Source organism: Eleutherodactylus coqui, unplaced genomic scaffold (assembly GCF_035609145.1).
Source record: "Eleutherodactylus coqui strain aEleCoq1 unplaced genomic scaffold, aEleCoq1.hap1 HAP1_SCAFFOLD_419, whole genome shotgun sequence".
Taxonomy (NCBI): domain Eukaryota; kingdom Metazoa; phylum Chordata; class Amphibia; order Anura; family Eleutherodactylidae; genus Eleutherodactylus; species Eleutherodactylus coqui.
In genome coordinates this window covers 65,001-83,571 of record NW_027102205.1, presented here as the reverse complement: position 1 = coordinate 83,571, position 18,571 = coordinate 65,001, and positions in this window count along the sequence as shown.

Here is an 18,571-nt window from a genome sequence, read left to right as displayed (position 1 = left end):
CGTCCCCGTCTTTGGTGGAGAGGGGGTCTCAGCCGCTAATGTGCCCGCCTCAGGGAGGCCGGCCTGGGGCGAGTGGAGCAGCCCCCGTGTGTCCCTGAGCGTCCCCCGGTCTCTGGTGGAGAGGGGGCCTCAGCCGCTAATGTGCCCGCCTCAGGGAGGCCGGCCTGGGGCGAGTGGAGCAGCCCCCGTGTGTCCCTGTGTGTCCCCCGGTCTTTGGTGGAGAGGGGGCCTCAGCCGCTAATGTGCCCGCCTCAGGGAGGCCGGCCTGGGCGAGTGGAGCAGCCCCCGTGTGTCCCTGAGCGTCCCCCGGTCTTTGGTCGAGAGGGGGTCTCAGCCGCTAATGTGCCCGCCTCAGGGAGGCCGGCCTGGGGCGAGTGGAGCAGCCCCCGTGTGTCCCTGAGCGTCCCCCGGTCTTTGGTGGAGAGGGGGCCTCAGCCGCTAATGTGCCCGCCTCAGGGAGGCCGGCCTGGGGCGAGTGGAGCAGCCCCCGTGTGTCCCTGAGCGTCCCCCGGTCTTTGGTCGAGAGGGGGTCTCAGCCGCTAATGTGCCCGCCTCAGGGAGGCCGGCCTGGGGCGAGTGGAGCAGCCCCCGCGTGTCCCTGAGTGTCCCCTGACGTTTGCTGAAGAGGGGGTCTCAGCCGCTAATGTGCCCGCCTCAGGGAGGCCGGCCTGGTGCGAGTGGAGCAGCCCCCGTGTGTCCCTGAGCGCCCCCCCGGTCTTTGGTGGAGAGGGGGTCTCAGCCGCTAATGTGCCCGCCCGGGTACCTAGGGAGGCCGGCCTGGGGCGAGTGGAGCAGCCCCCGTGTGTCCCTGAGTGTCCCCCGGTCTTTGGTGGAGAGGGGGGTCTCAGCCGCTAATGTGCCCGCCTCAGGGAGTCCGGCCTGGGGCGAGTGGAGCAGCCCCCGTGTATCCCCGAGTGCCCCCCGGTCTTTGGTGGAGAGGGGGTCTCAGCCGCTAATGTGCCCGCCTCAGGGAGTCCGGCCTGGGGCGAGTGGAGCAGCCCCCGTGTGTCCCTGAGCGTCCCCCGGTCATTGGTGGAGAGGGGGTCTCAGCTGCTAATGTGCCCGCCTCAGGGAGGCCGGCCTGGGGCGAGTGGAGCAGCCCCCGTGTGTCCCCGAGCGCCCCCCGGTCTCTGGTGGAGAGGGGGTCTCAGCCGCTAATGTGCCCGCCTCAGGGAGTCCGGCCTGGGGCGAGTGGAGCAGCCCCCGTGGTGTCCCGAGCGCCCCCCGGTCTCTGGTGGAGAGGGGGTCTCAGCCGCTAATGTGCCCGCCTGGGTACCCAGGGAGGCCGGCCTGGGGCGAGTGGAGCAGCCCCCGTGTGTCCCTGAGCGTCCCCCGGTCATTGGTGGAGAGGGGGTCTCAGCTGCTAATGTGCCCGCCTCAGGGAGGCCGGCCTGGGGCGAGTGGAGCAGCCCCGTGTGTCCCCGAGCGCCCCCGGTCTCTGGTGGAGGGGGTCTCAGCCGCTAATGTGCCCGCCTCAGGGAGTCCGGCCTGGGGCGAGTGGAGCAGCCCCCGTGTGTCCCCGAGCGCCCCCCGGTCTCTGGTGGAGAGGGGGTCTCAGCCGCTAATGTGCCCGCCTCAGGGAGTCCGGCCTGGGGCGAGTGGAGCAGCCCCCGTGTGTCCCCGAGCGCCCCCCGGTCTCTGGTGGAGAGGGGGTCTCAGCCGCTAATGTGCCCGCCCGGGTACCCAGGGAGGCCGGCCTGGGGCGAGTGGAGCAGCCCCCGTGCGTCCCTGAGCGCCCCCCTGGCGTTTGCTCAAGAGGGGGGTCCCAGCCGCCAATATGGCCGCCCGGGTACCCGCGGGGGCCGCCCTGGGGCGAGTGGAGCAGCCCCCGTGTGCCCCCTGAGCGCCCCCTGGCGTTCGCTGAAGAGGGGGTCAGCCGCCAATATGGCCGCCCGGGTGCCCGGGGGAGCGGCCTGGGGTGGCCCTGTGCAGCCTCCGGGCGCCCCTGAGTGTTTTCCAGTATCTGGCCGAGACACCCCTGACCCTCCGACTGTGTCCGTTTGGAGCGCCTGGTGCCTGGGCACCCCCTGAGTGTTTTTCAGTATCTGGCCGAGACACCCCTGACCCTCCGACTGTGTCCGTTTTAGTGCCTGGTGCCTGGGCACAGACCGCGGCAGCTCCCGCTGGCCGCATTGACAGAGTGCTGAAAAATGACAAAGTCCGAAAATGCCTGAGAACCGGGAAGGGGACAAACGGCGGCTCCAGGCCGAGCCGGAGTTCCAGGAGGTCGCATGATTTTGCCGGTTTCCCCATAGGAGGTGCCAAGTTGCCAAAATGGGGGAACTCAAAAAAAGCACCCCCGCCAGATGTATGTAGGGGGGCTGGATGGTCGATGGGGAGTGGGTGCCTGGCAGCAGGGGCCACCCGCGCAGGTGCCCCGGGGGGGCCCGCGGGGGGCCCCCGAAGACACCCCCCCCAGCACTCGCTGAAAACCCCGTCCGAGCCGCCCGCGCTGCCCGGAGGGAGTCCCGGGAGGCCGGGGCACGGCCCGCAGGTCTCTCCCCTCTGCCCCCCGGTGAGGTTTGCACGGGGGGGAAAAGTTTCAAAGTCCCGACGGGGGCGAGAGACAGTGCGGCGAGGGGTGGCGGGCTGCTCCGCGGACCCGGGGGAAGCCCGGGGAGGGCGGCCTGAGGGCGCGGAGGGCCCCCTGAGAGTGCCTACGGGTAGTAGGTGAGAAACCCTGCCTGTACCTCCCACGGGGCCCGGCAGGGACCCCGGGAGGCCGGGCAGAGCCCGCAGGTCGCCCCCCTTCCCGTCCGATGAAGCTCGCACGGTCAGAAAAGTTTCAAAGTCCCAACGGGGGGAGAGTGTTGACGGCGAGGGGGGTGCAGGCTGCTCCAGGGTCCGGGGGCAGCCCCTGGAGGTCGGCCTGGGGTGTGGAGGGGCCCCCCTGAGAGCACCCAACAGTAGTTGCTCAAGACCCTGCATGAGCCTCCGATGTGCCCGGGCATGAACCCCAGGAGGCGGGAACAGCCGTGGCAGCCCCTGCTGAGTCCTTGGCAGTTGGCAGAGGCGAGTCTTGGGGAAAAAAACGACAAAGTCCAAACGCTCCAGGCGCCGGCCAGGGGGGCGGACGTGGCTGGCCTGGCCGGCGGGTGCTGCGGCTGCCGGGGCTGAGCCGAGTGTCGATGCATCTCCTGAGAACCGGGAAGGGGACAAACCGGTGGCTCCAGTCCGAGCTGGAGTTCCAGAAGGTCGGCCTGACTCTGGAGGTTTTCCCCCTGGCTTTTCCCCATAGGCCAAAAGGGGGGAAGTCAAAAAAGCACCCCCGGCAGATGTATGCAGAAGGGGCTGGGGGGTGACGGAGAGCGGGCTGTTGGCAGCTGCGTGGTGGCTGCAGGGGTGGGCCTGGGCGGCTGCGGTGGGCCCCCTGAGTGCACCTGCCCGTGGTGGCTGAAAACCCAGGCTGAGCCTCCGATGTGCCCGGGCAGGACCCCAGGAGGCCGGGCACAGAACGCCGGTTGCCCCCCATTGCCGTTTGACGAAGCTTGCACGGTCAGAAAAGTTTCAAAGTCCCAACGGGGAGAGAGTGTTGACGGCGAGGGGGTGCTGGCAGCTCCAGCGGCCGGGGGCAACCGCTGGAGGCTGGGCCCGGACTGCGGCAGCCCCCCTTGCAGTCGAACAAAGTTTGAGGAGACGAGTCATGAAAATGACAAAGTCCAAACGCTCCAGGCGTGCCGTCCAGGGGGGCGGACCCAGCTGGTCGGACCGGCGGGAGCTGCGGCGGCCGGGGAAGAGCCGAGTGTCAATGCAGGTCACGAGAACCGGTATGAGGGTAAACCTGGCCGCTCCGGGCCGAGGCACGGTTCCAGGAGGGCGGAAGGAGCGGGCCCGCTTCCCCTGATAGCGCCGACGGCGGTAAAATAAGGCCTCGCAAAACGTCAGCACGAACACCTTGTCGGGGTATAAGGGAACGAGCGGTGTGCGGTCTTTGACAAAGTGACAGTGTTTCTCAAAAAAGCACCCCCGGCAGATGTGTGCAGACGGGGCTGGCTGGTGTGGGAGAGCGGCGGGCTGTTGGCAGCAGTGTGCTGGCTGCAGGGGTGGCCCGGGGCGGCTGCGGAGGGCCCCCAAAGCGCACCTACCAGTGGTGGCTGAAAACCCCCGCTGAGCCTCCGATGTCCCCGGGCAGGACCCCAGGAGGCCGGGCAGAGCCCGCCGCTTGCCCCCTTGCCGTTTGACGAAGCTTGCACGGTCAGAAAAGTTTCAAAGTCCCCACGGGGGGAGAGTGTTGACGGCGAGGAGGTGCTGGCTGCTCCAGGGGCCGGGGGCAACCCCTGGAGGCTGGGCACGGACTGCGGCAGCCCCCCTTGCAGTCGAACAAAGTTTGAGGAGACAAGTCATGAAAATGACAAAGTCCAAACGCTCCAGGCGCCGGCCTGGGGTGCGGACCCGGCTGGCCGGGGCCGGCGGGAGCTGCGGCGGCCGGGGCTGAGCCGAGTGTCAATGCAGGTCCTGAGAACCGGGAAGGGGACAAACCGGTGGCTCCAGGCCGGGTTGGAGTTCCAGGAGGTCGGCAGGACTCTGGAGGTTTTCCCCTTGGCATTGTCCCATTGGCCACAATGGGGGAAGTCAAAAAAGCACCCCCAGCAGATGTATGCAGAGGGGCTGGCGGGTGACGGAGAGCGGGCAGTTGGCAGCTGTGTGGTGGCTGCAGGAGGTGGGCCTGGGCGGCTGCGGAGGGCCCCCAAAGTGCACCTACCAGAAGGGGCCCAAGACCCAGGCTGAGCCTCCGATGTGCCCGGGCAGGACACCCAGGAGGCGGGGAGCAGCCCCCGCTGAGGTCCATGGCATGTGCCAGAGGCGAGTCTTGGAGAAAAAACGACAAAGTCCAAACGCTCCAGGCGCCGGGCAGGGTGGCGGACCCGGCTGGCCGGGCCGGCGGGGGCTGCGGCTGCCGGGGCTGAGCCGAGTGTCAATGCATGTCCTGAGAACCGGGAAGGGGACAAACCGGTGGCTCCAGGCCGGGTTGGAGTTCCGGGGGGTCGGCCTGACTCTGGAGGTTTTCCCCCTGGCTTTTCCCCATAGGCCAAAACGGGGGGAGCCAAAAAAGCACCCCCAGCAGATGTATGCAGGAGGGGCTGGGGGGTGACGGAGAGCGGGCTGTTGGCAGCCGTGTGCTGGCTGCAGGGGTGGGCCTGGGCGGCTGCGGAGGGCCCCCTGAGTGCACCTGCCAGCGGTGGCTCAACACCCTGGCTGAGCCTCCGATGTCCCCGGGCAGGACCCCAGGAGGCCGGGCAGAGCCCGCCGCTTGCCCCATTGCCGTTTGACGAAGCTTGCACGGTCAGAAAAGTTTCAAAGTCCCAACGGGGAGAGAGCGTTGACGGCGAGGGGGTGCTGGCTGCTCCAGGGGCCGGGGACAACCCCTGGAGGCTGGGCACGGACTGCGGCAGCCCCCCTTGCAGTCGGACAAAGTTTGAGGAGACAAGCCATGAAAATGACAAAGTCCAAACGCTCCAGGCGCCGGCCAGGGGGGCGGACCCGGCTGGCTGGGCCGGCGGGGGCTGCGGCTGCCGGGGCTGAGCCGAGTGTCAATGCAGGTCCTGAGAACCGGGAAGGGGACAAACCGGCGGCTCCAGGCCGAGCTCGAGTTCCAGAAGGTCGGCCTGACTCTGGAGGTTTTCCCCCTGGCTTTTCCCCATAGGCCAAAATGGGGGAAGTCAAAAAAGCACCCCCAGCAGATGTATGCAGAGGGGCTGGGGGGTGATGGGGAGCGGGTGTTTGGCAGCAGTGTGCTGGCTGAAGAGGTGTGCCTGGGCGGCTGCGGAGGGCCCCCTGAGTGCACCTGCCAGCGGTGGCTCAAAACCCTGGCTGAGCCTCCGATGTCCCCGGGCAGGACCCCAGCAGGCCGGGCACAGACCGCAGCCTGCCCCCCTTGCCGTTTGATGAAGCTTGCACGGTCAGAAAAGTTTCAAAGTCCCAACGGGGAGAGAGTGTTGACGCCGAGGGGGTGCTGGCTGCTCCGGTGGCAACCCCTGGAGGCTGGGCACAGACTGCGGCAGCCCCCCTTGCAGTCGAACAAAGTTTGAGGAGACAAGTCATGAAAATGACAAAGTCCAAACTGCTCCAGGCGCCGGCCAGGGGGGGCGGACCCGGCTGGCCGGGCCGGCGGGAGCTGCGGCTGACGGGGTTGAGCCGAGTGTCGATGCATGTCACGAGAACCGGCATGAGGGTAAACCTGGCCGCTCCGGGCCGAGGCACGGTTCCAGGAGGGCGGAAGGAGCGGGCCTGTTTCCCCTGATAGCGCCGACGGCGGTAAAATAAGGCCTCGCAAAACGTCAGCACGAACACCTTGTCGGGGTATAAGGGAACGAGCGGTGTGCGGTCTTTGACAAAGTGACAGTGTGTCTCAAAAAAAGCACCCCCGGCAGATGTGCGCGGACGGGGCTGGCTGGTGACGGAGAGCGGGCTGTTGGCAGCGGTGTGCCGGCTGCAGGGGTGGCCCGGGGCGGCTGCGGAGGGCCCCCTGAGAGCACCTACCAGTAGTTGCTCAACACCCTGGCTGAGCCTCCGATGTCCCCGGGCAGGACCCCAGGAGGCCGGGCACAGACCGCCGGTTGCCCCCCCCATTGCCGTTTGATGAAGCTTGCACGGTCAGAAAAGTTTCAAAGTCCCAACGGGGAGAGAGTGCTGACGGTGAGGGGGTGCTGGCTGCTCCAGGGGCCGGGAGGGAAGCCCTGGAGGTGGGCCTGGGGGTGTGGAGGGGCCCCCTGAGAGCACCTACCAGCAGTTGCTGAAGACCCTGCCTGAGCCTCCGATATCCCCGGGCAGGACCCCAGGAGGCCGGGCACAGACCGCAGCCTGCCCCCTTGCCGTTTGATGAAGCTTGCACGGTCAGAAAAGTTTCAAAGTCCCGACGGGGAGAGAGTGTTGACGGCGAGGGGGTGCTGGCTGCTCCAGGGGCCGGGGGGGGGAACCCCTGGAGGCTGGGCACGGACCGCGGCAGCCCCCCTTGCAGTAGAACAAAGTTTGAGGAGACAAGTCATGAAAATGACAAAGTCCAAACTGCTCCAGGCGCCGGCCAGGGGGGCGGACCCGGCTGGCCTGGCCGGCGGGTGCTGCGGCTGCCGGGGCTGAGCCGAGTGTCGATGCATCTCCTGAGAACCGGGAAGGGGACAGACCAGTAGCTCCAGGCCGAGCTGGAGTTCCAGGAGGTCGGCCTGACTCTGGAGGTTTTCCCCCTGGCTTTTCCCCATAGGCCAAAACGGGGGGAGGCAAAAAAGCACCCCCAGCAGATGTATGCAGAGGGGCTGGGGGGTGATGGAGAGCGGGCTGTTGGCAGCTGTGTGGTGGCTGCAGGGGTGGCCCTGGGCGGCTGAAGAGGGCCCCCTGAGTGCACCTACCAGCAGTAGCTCAAGACCCTGCCTGAGCCTCCGATGTCCCCGGGCAGGACCCCAGGAGGCCGGGCACAGACCGCAGCCTGCCCCCTTGCCGTTTGATGAAGCTTGCACGGTCAGAAAAAGTTTCAAAGTCCCAACGGGGAGAGAGTGTTGACGGCGAGGGGGCGCTGGCTGCTCCAGGGGCCCGGGGCAGCCCCTGGAGGCTGGGCACGGACCGCGGCCGCCCCCCTTGCAGTCGAACAAAGTTTGAGGAGACAAGTCATGAAAATGACAAAGTCCAAACGCTCCAGGCGTGCCGGCCAGGGGTGCGGACCCGGCCGGCCGGGCCGGCGGGGGCTGCGGCTGCCGGGGCTGAGCCGAGTGTCAATGCATGTCCTGAGAACCGGGAAGGGGACAGACCGGTGGCTCTGGGCCGAGCTGGAGTTCCAGGATGTCGGCCTGACTCTGGAGGTTTTCCCCCTGGCTTTTCCCCATAGGCCAAAATGGGGGAAGTCAAAAAAGCACCTCCAGCAGATGTATGCAGAGGGGCTGGCGGGTGACGGAGAGTGGTCTGTTGGCAGCAGTGTGCTGGCTGCATAGGTGTGCATGGGCGTCTGCGTAGGGCCCCCTGAGTGCACCTGCCAGTGGTGGCTGAAAACCCAGGCTGAGCCTCCGATGTGCCCGGGCAGGACCCCAGGAGGCCGGGCACAGACCGCAGCCTGCCCCCTTGCCGTTTGATGAAGCTTGCACGGTCAGAAAAGTTTCAAAGTCCCAACGGGGAGAGAGTGCTGACGGTGAGGGGGGTGCCGGCAGCTCCAGGGGCCGGGGGCAACCCCTGGAGGCTGGGCACGGACTGCGGCAGCCCCCCTGGCAGTCGAACAAGGTTTGAGGAGACAAGTCATGAAAATGACAAAGTCCAAACGCTCCAGGCGTGCCGGCCAGGGGAGCGGACCCGGCCGGCCGGGGCGGCGGGAGCTGCAGCTGCCGGGGCGGAGCCGAGTGTCAACGCAGGTGGTGAGAACCGGTATGAGGGTAATCCTGGTCGCTCCGGGCCGAGCCACGGTTCCAGGAGGGCGGAAGGAGCGCGCCTGTTTCACCTGATAGCGCCGACGGCGGTAAAATAAGGCCTCGCAAAACGTCACCACGAACACCTTGTCGGGGTATAAGGGAACGAGCGGTGTGTGGTCCTTGACAAAGTGACAGTATTTCTCAAAAAAGCACCCCCGGCAGATGTGCGCGGACGGGGCTGGCTGGTGATGGAGAGCGGGCTGTTGGCAGCAGTGCGCTGGCTGCAGGGGTGGCCCAGGGCGGCTGCGGAGGGCCCCCAAAGCGCACCTACCGGTGGTGGCTGAAAACCCAGGCTGAGCCTCCGATGTGCCCCGGGCAGGAACCCAGGAGGCCGGGCACAGACCACAGCTTGCCCCCTTGCCGTCCGATGAAGCTTGCACGGTCAGAAAAAGTTTCAAAGTCCCCACGGAGAGAGAGTGTTGAGGGCGAGGGGGAGCTGGCTGCTCCAGGGGCCGGGGGCAACCCCTGGAGGCTGGGCACACCCCCTTGCAGTCGAACAAAGTTCGAGGAGACAAGTCATGAAAATGACAAAGTCCAAACGCTCCAGGCGCCGGCCAGGGGGGCGGACCCGGCTGGCCGGGCTGGCGGGGGCTGCGGCTGCCGGGGCTGAGCCGAGTGTCGATGCATGTCCTGAGAACCGGGAAGGGGACAAACCAGTAGCTCCAGGCCGAGCTGGAGTTCCAGGAGGTCGGCCTGACTCTGGAGGTTTTCCCCCTGGCTTTTCCCATTGGCCAAAATGGGGGAAGTCAAAAAAGCACCCCCGGCAGATGTATGCAGAGGGGCTGGCTGGTGATGGGGAGCGGGCTGTTGGCAGCGGTGTGCTGGCTGCAGAGGTGTGCATGGGCGGCTGCGGAGGGCCCCCCGAGTGCACCTGCCCGTGGTGGCTGAAAACCCAGGCTGAGCCTCCGATGTGCCCGGGCAGGACCCCAGGAGGCCGGGCACAGAACGCCGGTTGCCCCCTTGCCGTTTGATGAAGCTTGCACGGTCAGAAAAGTTTCAAAGTCCCAACGGGGAGAGAGTGCTGACGGTGAGGGGGGTGCTGGCTGCTCCAGGGGCCGGGAGGGAGGCCCTGGAGGTGGGCCTGGGGGTGTGGCGGGGCCCCCTGAGAGCACCTACCAGCAGTTGCTCAAGACCCTGCCTGAGCCTCCGGTGTTGCAGGGCAGGACACCCATTGGCGGGGAAAAGCAGGTGGCAGCCCCTGCTGAAGTCCTTGGCAGAGATGAGTCTTTGAAAAAAATGACAAAGTCCAAACTGCTCCAGGCGCCGGTCAGGGGGGCGGACCCGGCTGGCCGGGCCGACGGGAGCTGCGGCGGCTGGGGAAGAGCCGAGTGTCAAGGCATGTCCTGAGAACCGGGAAGGGGGCAAACCAGTAGCTCCAGGCCGGGCTAGGGTTCCAGGAGGTCGGCCTGACTCTGGAGGTTTTCCCCCTGGCTTTTCCCCATAGGCCAACATGGGGGAAGTCAAAAAAGCACCCCCGGCAGATGTATGCAGAGGGGCTGGGGGGTGACGGGGAGCGGGCTGTTGGCAGCAGTGTGCTGGCTGCAGAGGGCCCCCGAGGTGCTGCACCTACCAGTAGTTGCTCAAGACCCCCCATGACCCTCCGGTGTTGCAGGTCAGGACACCCATTGGCGGGGAACAGCAGGTGGCAGCCCCTGCTGAAGTCGTTGGCAGGGATGAGTCTTTGAAAAAACGACAAAGTCCAAACGCTCCAGGCGTGCCGGCCAGGGTGGCGGACCCGGCTGGCTGGGCCGGCGGGAGCTGCGGCTGCCGGGGCTGAGCCGAGTGTCGATGTATGTCGTGAGAACCGGTATGAGGGTAATCCTGGTCGCTCCGGGCCGAGGCACGGTTCCAGGAGGGCGGAAGGAGCGGGCCCGTTTCCCCTGATAGCGCCGACGGCGGTAAATTAGGGCCTCGCAAAACGTCAGGACGAACACCTTTTTTGCATATAAGGGAACGAGCGGTGTGCGGTCCTTGACAAAGTGACTATTTCTCAATGTGCTGAGGAGTGGGGACCGCTCAAAGTCAAAGCACCGCGGCCGCCCCTCTGCCACCTCCCTGGGAGCAGAGTCATCGAGCGCGAGTGTCCCCACTCCGCCTGTCCAGGCCGCGGGGCCGACAGGCTGGCTGGCTGCCCGGGCAGACCCCGCTCTCCGAGCGGCCGGGCCCCAACGTTCGAGAGGTGTAGGAAGCCACCTTGGGGGTGCTGCGGAGGCCCCCCTGACACCGCCTCCAAGCCCTTGCTGAGAGCCCTGTCCTAGCTGCCTGCGCGGGCAGGCGGGACCCCCCAGTAGGCCGTGCACAGCCCGCGGCAGCCACTGCTGAAGCCCAGGGCAGTTGGCAGAGATGAGTCTTTGAGGAAAAACGACAAAGTCCAAACGCTCCAGGCGCCGGCCAGGGGTGCGGACCCGGCTGGACGGGCCGGCGGGAGCTGCGGCGGCTTGGGAAGAGCCGAGTGTCAATGCATGTCCTGAGAACCGGAAAGGGGACAAACTAGTAGCTCCAGGCCGGGATGGAGTTCCAGGAGGTGGGCCTGACTCCGGAGGTTTTCCCCTTGGCATTTTCCCATTGGCCACAATGGGGGAAGTCAAAAAAGCACCCCCAGCAGATGTATGCAGAGGGGCTGGCTGGTGATGGGGAGCGGGCTGTTGGCAGCGGTGTGCTGGCTGCAGAGGTGTGCATGGGCGGCTGCGGAGGGCCCCCTGAGTGCACCTGCCCGTGGTGGCTGAAAACCCAGGCTGAGCCTCCGATGTGCCCGGGCAGGACCCCAGGAGGCCGGGCACAGAACGCCGGTTGCCCCCTTGCCGTTTGACGAAGCTTGCACGGTCAGAAAAGTTTCAAAGTCCCAATGGGGAGAGAGTGGTGACGGCGAGGGGGTGCTGGCTGCTCCAGGGGCCGGGGGCAACCCCTGGAGGCTGGGCACGGACCGCGGCCGCCCCCCTTGCAGTCGGACAATGTCTGAGGAGACAAGTCATGAAAATGACAAAGTCCAAACGCTCCAGGCGTGCCGGCCAGGGGTGCGGACCCGGCTGGCCGGGCCGGCGGGGGCTGCAGCTGCCGGTGCTGAGCCGAGTGTCAGTGCAGGTCCTGAGAACCGGGAAGGGGACAAACCGGTGGCTCCAGGCCGAGCTCTAGTTCCAGGAGGTCGGCCTGACTCTGGAGGTTTTCCCCTTGGCTTTTCCCCATAGGCCAAAAGGGGGGAAGTCAAAAAAGCACCCCCGCCAGATGTATGCAGAAGGGGCTGGCTGGTGATGGGGAGCGGGCTGTTGGCAGCGGTGTGCTGGCTGCAGAGGTGTGCATGGGCGGCTGCGGAGGGCCCCCTGAGTGCACCTGCCCGTGGTGGCTGAAAACCCAGGCTGAGCCTCCGATGTGCCCGGGCAGGACCCCAGGAGGCCGGGCACAGAACGCCGGTTGCCCCCTTGCCGTTTGACGAAGCTTGCACGGTCAGAAAAGTTTCACAGTCCCAACGGGGAGAGAGTGCTGACGGTGAGGGGGTGCTGGCTGCTCCAGGGGCCGGGAGGGAGGCCCTGGATGTGGGCCTGGGGGTGTGGAGGGGCCCCCTGAGAGCACCTACCAGCAGTTGCTCAAGACCCTGCCTGAGCCTCCGGTGTTGCAGGGTAGGACACCCATTGGCGGGGAACAGCAGGTGGCAGCCCCTGCTGAAGTCCTTGGCAGTTGGCAGAGATGAGTCTTGGAGAAAAAAAACGACAAAGTCCAAACTGCTCCGGGCGCCGGTCAGGGGGGCGGACCCGGCTGGCCGGGCCGAGGGGAGCTGCGGCGGCTGGGGAAGAGCCGAGTGTCAAGGCATGTCCTGAGAACCGGGAAGGGGGCAAACCAGTAGCTCCAGGCCGAGCTGGAGTTCCAGGAGGTTGGCCTGACTCTGGAGGTTTTCCCCCTGGCTTTTCCCCATAGGCCAAAATGGGGGAAGTCAAAAAAGCACCCCCGCCAGATGTATGCAGAAGGGGCTGGCTGGTGATGGGGAGCGGGCTGTTGGCAGCAGTGTGCTGGCTGCAGAGGGCCCCCGAGGTGCTGCACCTACCAGTAGTTGCTCAAGACCCCCCCTGACCCTCCGGTGTTGCAGGGCAGGACACCCAGGAGGCGGGGAACAGCCGTGGCAGCCCCTGCTGAATCCCACGGCAGTTGGCAGAGATGAGTCTTTGAGAAAAACGACAAAGTCCAAACGCTCCAGGCGCCGGCCACGGAGGGCGGACCCGGCTGGCCGGGCCGGCGGGAGCTGCGGCGGCTGGGGCTGAGCCGAGTGTCGATGCTTGTCGTGAGAACCGGTATGAGGGTAATCCTGGGCCCTCGGGGCCGAGGCACGGTTCCAGGAAGGCGGAAGGAGCGGGCCTGTTCCCCCTGATAGCGCCGACGGCGGTAAATTAAGGCCTCGCAAAACGTCAGGACGAACACCTTTTTTGCATATAAGGGAACGAGCGGTGTGCGGTCTTTGACAAAGTGACTATTTCTCAGAGTGCTGGGAAGGGAGTGGGGGCCGCTCAAAGTCAAAGCACCGCGGCCGCCCCTCTGCCACCTCCCTGGGAGCAGAGTCATCGAGCGCGAGTGTCCCCACTCCGCCTGTCCAGGCCGCGGGGCCGACAGGCCGGCTGGCTGCCCGGGTAGACCCCGCTCTCCGAGCGGCCGGGCGCCACGTTCAAGAGGTGTACGAAGCCACCTGTGGGGGGTCTGCGGAGGCCCCCCTGAGAGCGCTGATAACCCTGTCCTAGCTGCCTGCGCGGGCAGGCGGGACTCCCCCAGGAGGCCGTGCACAGCCCGCGGCAGCCACTGCTGAAGCCCAGGGCAGTTGGCAGAGATGAGTCTTTGAAAAAACGACAAAGTCCAAACGCTCCAGGCGCCGGCCACGGGGGGCGGACCCGGCTGGCCGGGCCGGCGGGAGCTGCGGCTGCCGGGGCTGAGCCGAGTGTCAATGCATGTCGTGAGAACCGGTATGAGGGTAATCCTGGTCGCTCCGGGCCGAGGCACGGTTCCAGGAGGGCGGAAGGAGCGGGCCCGTTTCCCCTGATAGCGCCGACGGCGGTAAATTAGGGCCTCGCAAAACGTCAGGACGAACACCTTTTTTGCATATAAGGGAACGAGCGGTGTGCGGTCTTTGACAAAGTGACTATTTCTCAATGTGCGGAGTGGGGACCGCTCAAAGTCAAAGCACCGCGGCCGCCCCTCTGCCACCTCCCTGGGAGCAGAGTCATCGAGCGCGAGGGTCCCCACTCCGCCTGTGCAGGCCGCGGGGCCGACAGGCTGGCTGGCTGCCCGGGCGACCCCCCTCCGAGATGCCGGGCCGGGGCAGACTGTGCAAACGCGCGCGGGCGTGTTTTCTTCCCCTGGGGTGGAGCCCTTCCACCCCACGCCGTCCGAGGCCCGTTGGCCTCGGGCGGCCTGCCTCCGAGAGTGGGAGAGAGACGGAGGACGGCGGCCCGCGGCGGCGCGAGGCGTCCCCGTTGCTCCACCACGACTGCCAGCCGGTCGATCCTACCGGTAGCCTGGGCTTGTCTCCGCTCCGCCTGTCCAGGCCGCGGGGCCCACAGGCGGCTTGCCTGGGAAGACCCCGCTCTCACCGAGCGGCCGGGCGCCACGTTCAAGAGGTGTACGAAGCCACCTGTGGGGGGTCTGCGGAGGCCCCCCTGAGAGCGCTGATAACCCTGTCCTAGCTGCCTGCGCGGGCAGGCGGGACCCCCAAGAGGCCGGGCACAGCCCGCGGCAGCCCCCGCCGAAGTCCACGGCAGTTGGCAGAGACGAGTCTTGGAGAGAAAACGACAAAGTCCAGACGCTCCAGGCGCCGGCCAGGGGTGCGGACCCGGCTGGCCGGGCCGGCGGGAGCTGCGGCTGCCGGGGCCGAGCCGAGTGTCGACGCATGTCGTGAGAACCGGTATGAGGGTAATCCTGGGCCCTCGGGGCCGAGCTACGGTTCCATGAAGGCGGAAGGAGCGGGCCTGTTTCCCCTGATAGCGCCGACGACGGTAAAATAAGGGCTCGCAAAACGTCAGGACGAACACCTTTTTTGCATATAAGGGAACGAGCGGTGTGCGGTCTTTGACAAAGTGACTATTTCTCAGAGTGCTGGAGTGGGGACCGCTCAAAGTCAAAGCACCGCGGCCGCCCCTCTGCCACCTCCCTGGGAGCAGAGTCATAGAGCGCAAGTGTCCCCACTCCGCCTGTGCAGGCCGCGGGGCCAACAGGCTGGCTGGCTGGCTGCCCGGGCGACCCCCCTCCGAGATGCCGGGCTGAGGCGTAGGCAGCCGCCTCCATCACCACCACCCAAGGCGAGAGAGTGGGTCAACGGGAGAGCCGTCGCGGCCGGGGGACCCTCGCCGCGCCCATGTCCGGGGAAGGACCACAAGGGCCCTGCTCCCCGGCGCCCCGGCGAGCGGGTTCACCCTCGGCGCGTACGGCTCTCGAGGATGGGGAAGGGACGCGCGTGGGCGTCCCTCCCGTCCCCCGCGGAAGAAGGCGAGCGACTCTGCGCGTCGGGACACCCCGCGGAGCCCCCTGCGGGGGGAGTACTCCGGGGGAGAAGCGTGGCGCAGGGGGTGCAGCCCTTTCCCAGGCCACCGTGCGACGGCGTCGGTGGGGCCGACGCCGAGAGAGAGAACGATCCGGGCTCTCCCGCCTCAGGGCGGCCGAGAGCGGGGCCACGGGCCCCACGTTTGGTGACGGTTTTCCCGAAAGCGAAGGACCCCCGCCTGTCCCCTCGGGCTCCGGCCGATGCGGGCGGTCCAGGGCGGGGATAGGGGACGGCGGCCTGCGGACGACGCGCTTTATCCCCAGAAGGAGCGAGGCATGAGGGGGTGTTCCACCCCCGCCGGCCGGTCTCGCTCCTTCTCCGGGCTACGCCTCGGCGGAGTAAAGACCCCCGGGTCAACGCTCCCGCGTCCGGGTGCCGCCGCGCGTCCCCTTCCCGCGGGGGGTGGATCCCTTCCACCCCTGGCCGTCCGAGGCCCGTGCGCCTCGGGCGGCCTCCCTTCCGAGAGAGGGAGAGAGAGACGGAGGACGGTGGTCCGCGACGGCGCGAGACGTCCAAGTTGTGTTCCCCACGGCGGCTACCCGGTCGATCCCGCCCGCCGGTAGCCTTGGCTTGTCCCCGCTCCGCCTGTCCAGGCCGCGGGGCCGACGGGCTGTCTGCCCGGGTAGACCCCGCTCTCACCGAGCGGCCGGGCCCCAACGTTCAAGAGGTGTACGGAAGCCACCTTGGGGTGGAGCCCTTCCACCCCTGGCCGTCCGAGGCCCGTGCGCCTCGGGCGGCCTCCCTTCCGAGAGAGGGAGAGAGAGACGGAGGACGGTGGTCCGCGACGGCGCGAGACGTCCAAGTTGTGTTCCCCACGGCGGCTACCCGGTCGATCCCGCCCGCCGGTAGCCTTGGCTTGCCCCCGCTCCGCCTGTCCAGGCCGCGTGGCCGACGGGCTGTTTGCCCGGGTAGACCCCGCTCTCACCGAGCGGCCGGGCCCCAACGTTCAAGAGGTGTACGGAAGCCACCTTGGGGTGGAGCCCTTCCACCCCTGGCCGTCCGAGGCCCGTGCGCCTCGGGCGGCCTCCCTTCCGAGAGAGGGAGAGAGAGACGGAGGACGGTGGTCCGCGACGGCGCGAGACGTCCAAGTTGTGTTCCCCACGGCGGCTACCCGGTCGATCCCGCCCGCCGGTAGCCTTGGCTTGTCCCCGCTCCGCCTGTCCAGGCCGCGGGGCCGACGGGCTGTCTGCCCGGGTAGACCCCGCTCTCACCGAGCGGCCGGGCCCCAACGTTCAAGAGGTGTACGGAAGCCACCTTGGGGTGGAGCCCTTCCACCCCTGGCCGTCCGAGGCCCGTGCGCCTCGGGCGGCCTCCCTTCCGAGAGAGGGAGAGAGAGACGGAGGACGGTGGTCCGCGACGGCGCGAGACGTCCAAGTTGTGTTCCCCACGGCGGCTACCCGGTCGATCCCGCCCGCCGGTAGCCTTGGCTTGCCCCCACTCCGCCTGTCCAGGCCGCGTGGCCGACAGGCTGTTTGCCCGGGTAGACCCTGCTCTCACCGAGCGGCCGGGCCCCAACGTTCAAGAGGTGTACGGAAGCCACCTTGGGGTGGAGCCCTTCCACCCCTGGCCGTCCGAGGCCCGTGCGCCTCGGGCGGCCTCCCTTCCGAGAGAGGGAGAGAGAGACGGAGGACGGTGGTCCGCGACGGCGCGAGACGTCCAAGTTGTGTTCCCCACGGCGGCTACCCGGTCGATCCCGCCCGCCGGTAGCCTTGGCTTGCCCCCGCTCCGCCTGTCCAGGCCGCGTGGCCGACGGGCTGTTTGCCCGGGTAGACCCCGCTCTCACCGAGCGGCCGGGCCCCAACGTTCAAGAGGTGTACGGAAGCCACCTTGGGGTGGAGCCCTTCCACCCCTGGCCGTCCGAGGCCCGTGCGCCTCGGGCGGCCTCCCTTCCGAGAGAGGGAGAGAGAGACGGAGGACGGTGGTCCGCGACGGCGCGAGACGTCCAAGTTGTGTTCCCCACGGCGGCTACCCGGTCGATCCCGCCCGCCGGTAGCCTTGGCTTGTCCCCGCTCCGCCTGTCCAGGCCGCGGGGCCGACGGGCTGTCTGCCCGGGTAGACCCCGCTCTCACCGAGCGGCCGGGCCCCAACGTTCAAGAGGTGTACGGAAGCCACCTTGGGGTGGAGCCCTTCCACCCCTGGCCGTCCGAGGCCCGTGCGCCTCGGGCGGCCTCCCTTCCGAGAGAGGGAGAGAGAGACGGAGGACGGTGGTCCGCGACGGCGCGAGACGTCCAAGTTGTGTTCCCCACGGCGGCTACCCGGTCGATCCCGCCCGCCGGTAGCCTTGGCTTGTCCCCGCTCCGCCTGTCCAGGCCGCGGGGCCGACGGGCTGTCTGCCCGGGTAGACCCCGCTCTCCGAGCGGCCGGGCCCCAACGTTCAAGAGGTGTACGGAAGCCACCTTGGGGGGGCTGCGGTGCCCCCCTCCCCGAGAGTGCCTCCCAGGCCGAGGGAGCCCGGCGGTCGAGTGTCGTAGGAAAGCGCGTGCCACGGCTGTGTCGGTCACAGGGGCCAGAGGTAGTTTGGGCAACGGCTTAGATCCGTATGAAGCTCATCCTTTCCGGCCTGTTCTGGCGGCGGCTAGGCGTGCGCGCACGGCACGACGCCCCTGGCTCCAGCGATGCGACGGCGCCCCGCACCCCACTCTCCGGGCCGAGCAGAGTGGCCGCTCTCGCTCCTTGGAGCAGAGCCCCCGAGTGCAAGTGTCCCCGCTCCGCCTGTCCAGGCCGCGGGGCCGACAGGCTGTCTGCCCGGGTAGACCCCGCTCTCCGAGCGGCCGGGCGCCACGTTCAAGAGGTGTACGAAGCCACCTTGGGGGGCTGCGGTGCCCCCCGCCCCGAGAGTGCCTCCCAGGCCGAGGGGAGCCTGGCGGTCGAGTGTCGTAGGAAAGCGCGTGCGCGGCTGTGTCGGTCACACGGGCCAGAGTTAGTTTGGGCAACGGCTTAGATCCGTATGCAGCTCAACCTTTCCGGCCTGTTCTGGCGGCGGCTAGGCGCGCGCGAACGTCACGACGCCCCTGGTTCCAGCGAGGCGACGGCGCCCCGCACCCCGCTCTCCGGGCCGTGCAGAGCGGCCGCTCTCGCTCCTTGGAGCAGAGCCCCCGAGCGCAAGAGTCCCCGCTCCGCCTGTCCAGGCCGCGGGGCCGACAGGCTGTCTGCCCGGGTAGACCCCGCTCTCCGAGCGGCCGGGCCCCAACGTTCAAGAGGTGTACGGAAGCCACCTTGGGGGGGCTGCGGTGCCCCCCGCCCCGAGAGTGCCTCCCAGGCCGAGGGAGCCCGGCGGTCGAGTGTCGTAGGAAAGCGCGTGCGCGGCTGTGTCGGTCACACGGGCCAGAGTTAGTTTGGGCAACGGCTTAGATCCGTATGCAGCTCAACCTTTCCGGCCTGTTCTGGCGGCGGCTAGGCGTGCGCGCACGGCACGACGCCCCTGGCTCCAGCGATGCGACGGCGCCCCGCACCCCACTCTCCGGGCCGAGCAGAGTGGCCGCTCTCGCTCCTTGGAGCAGAGCCCCCGAGCGCAAGTGTCCCCGCTCCGCCTGTCCAGGCCGCGGGGCCAACAGGCTGTCTGCCCGGGTAGACCCCGCTCTCCGAGCGGCCGGGCGCCACGTTCAAGAGGTGTACGAAGCCACCTTGGGGGGCTGCGGTGCCCCCCGCCCCGAGAGTGCCTCCCAGGCCG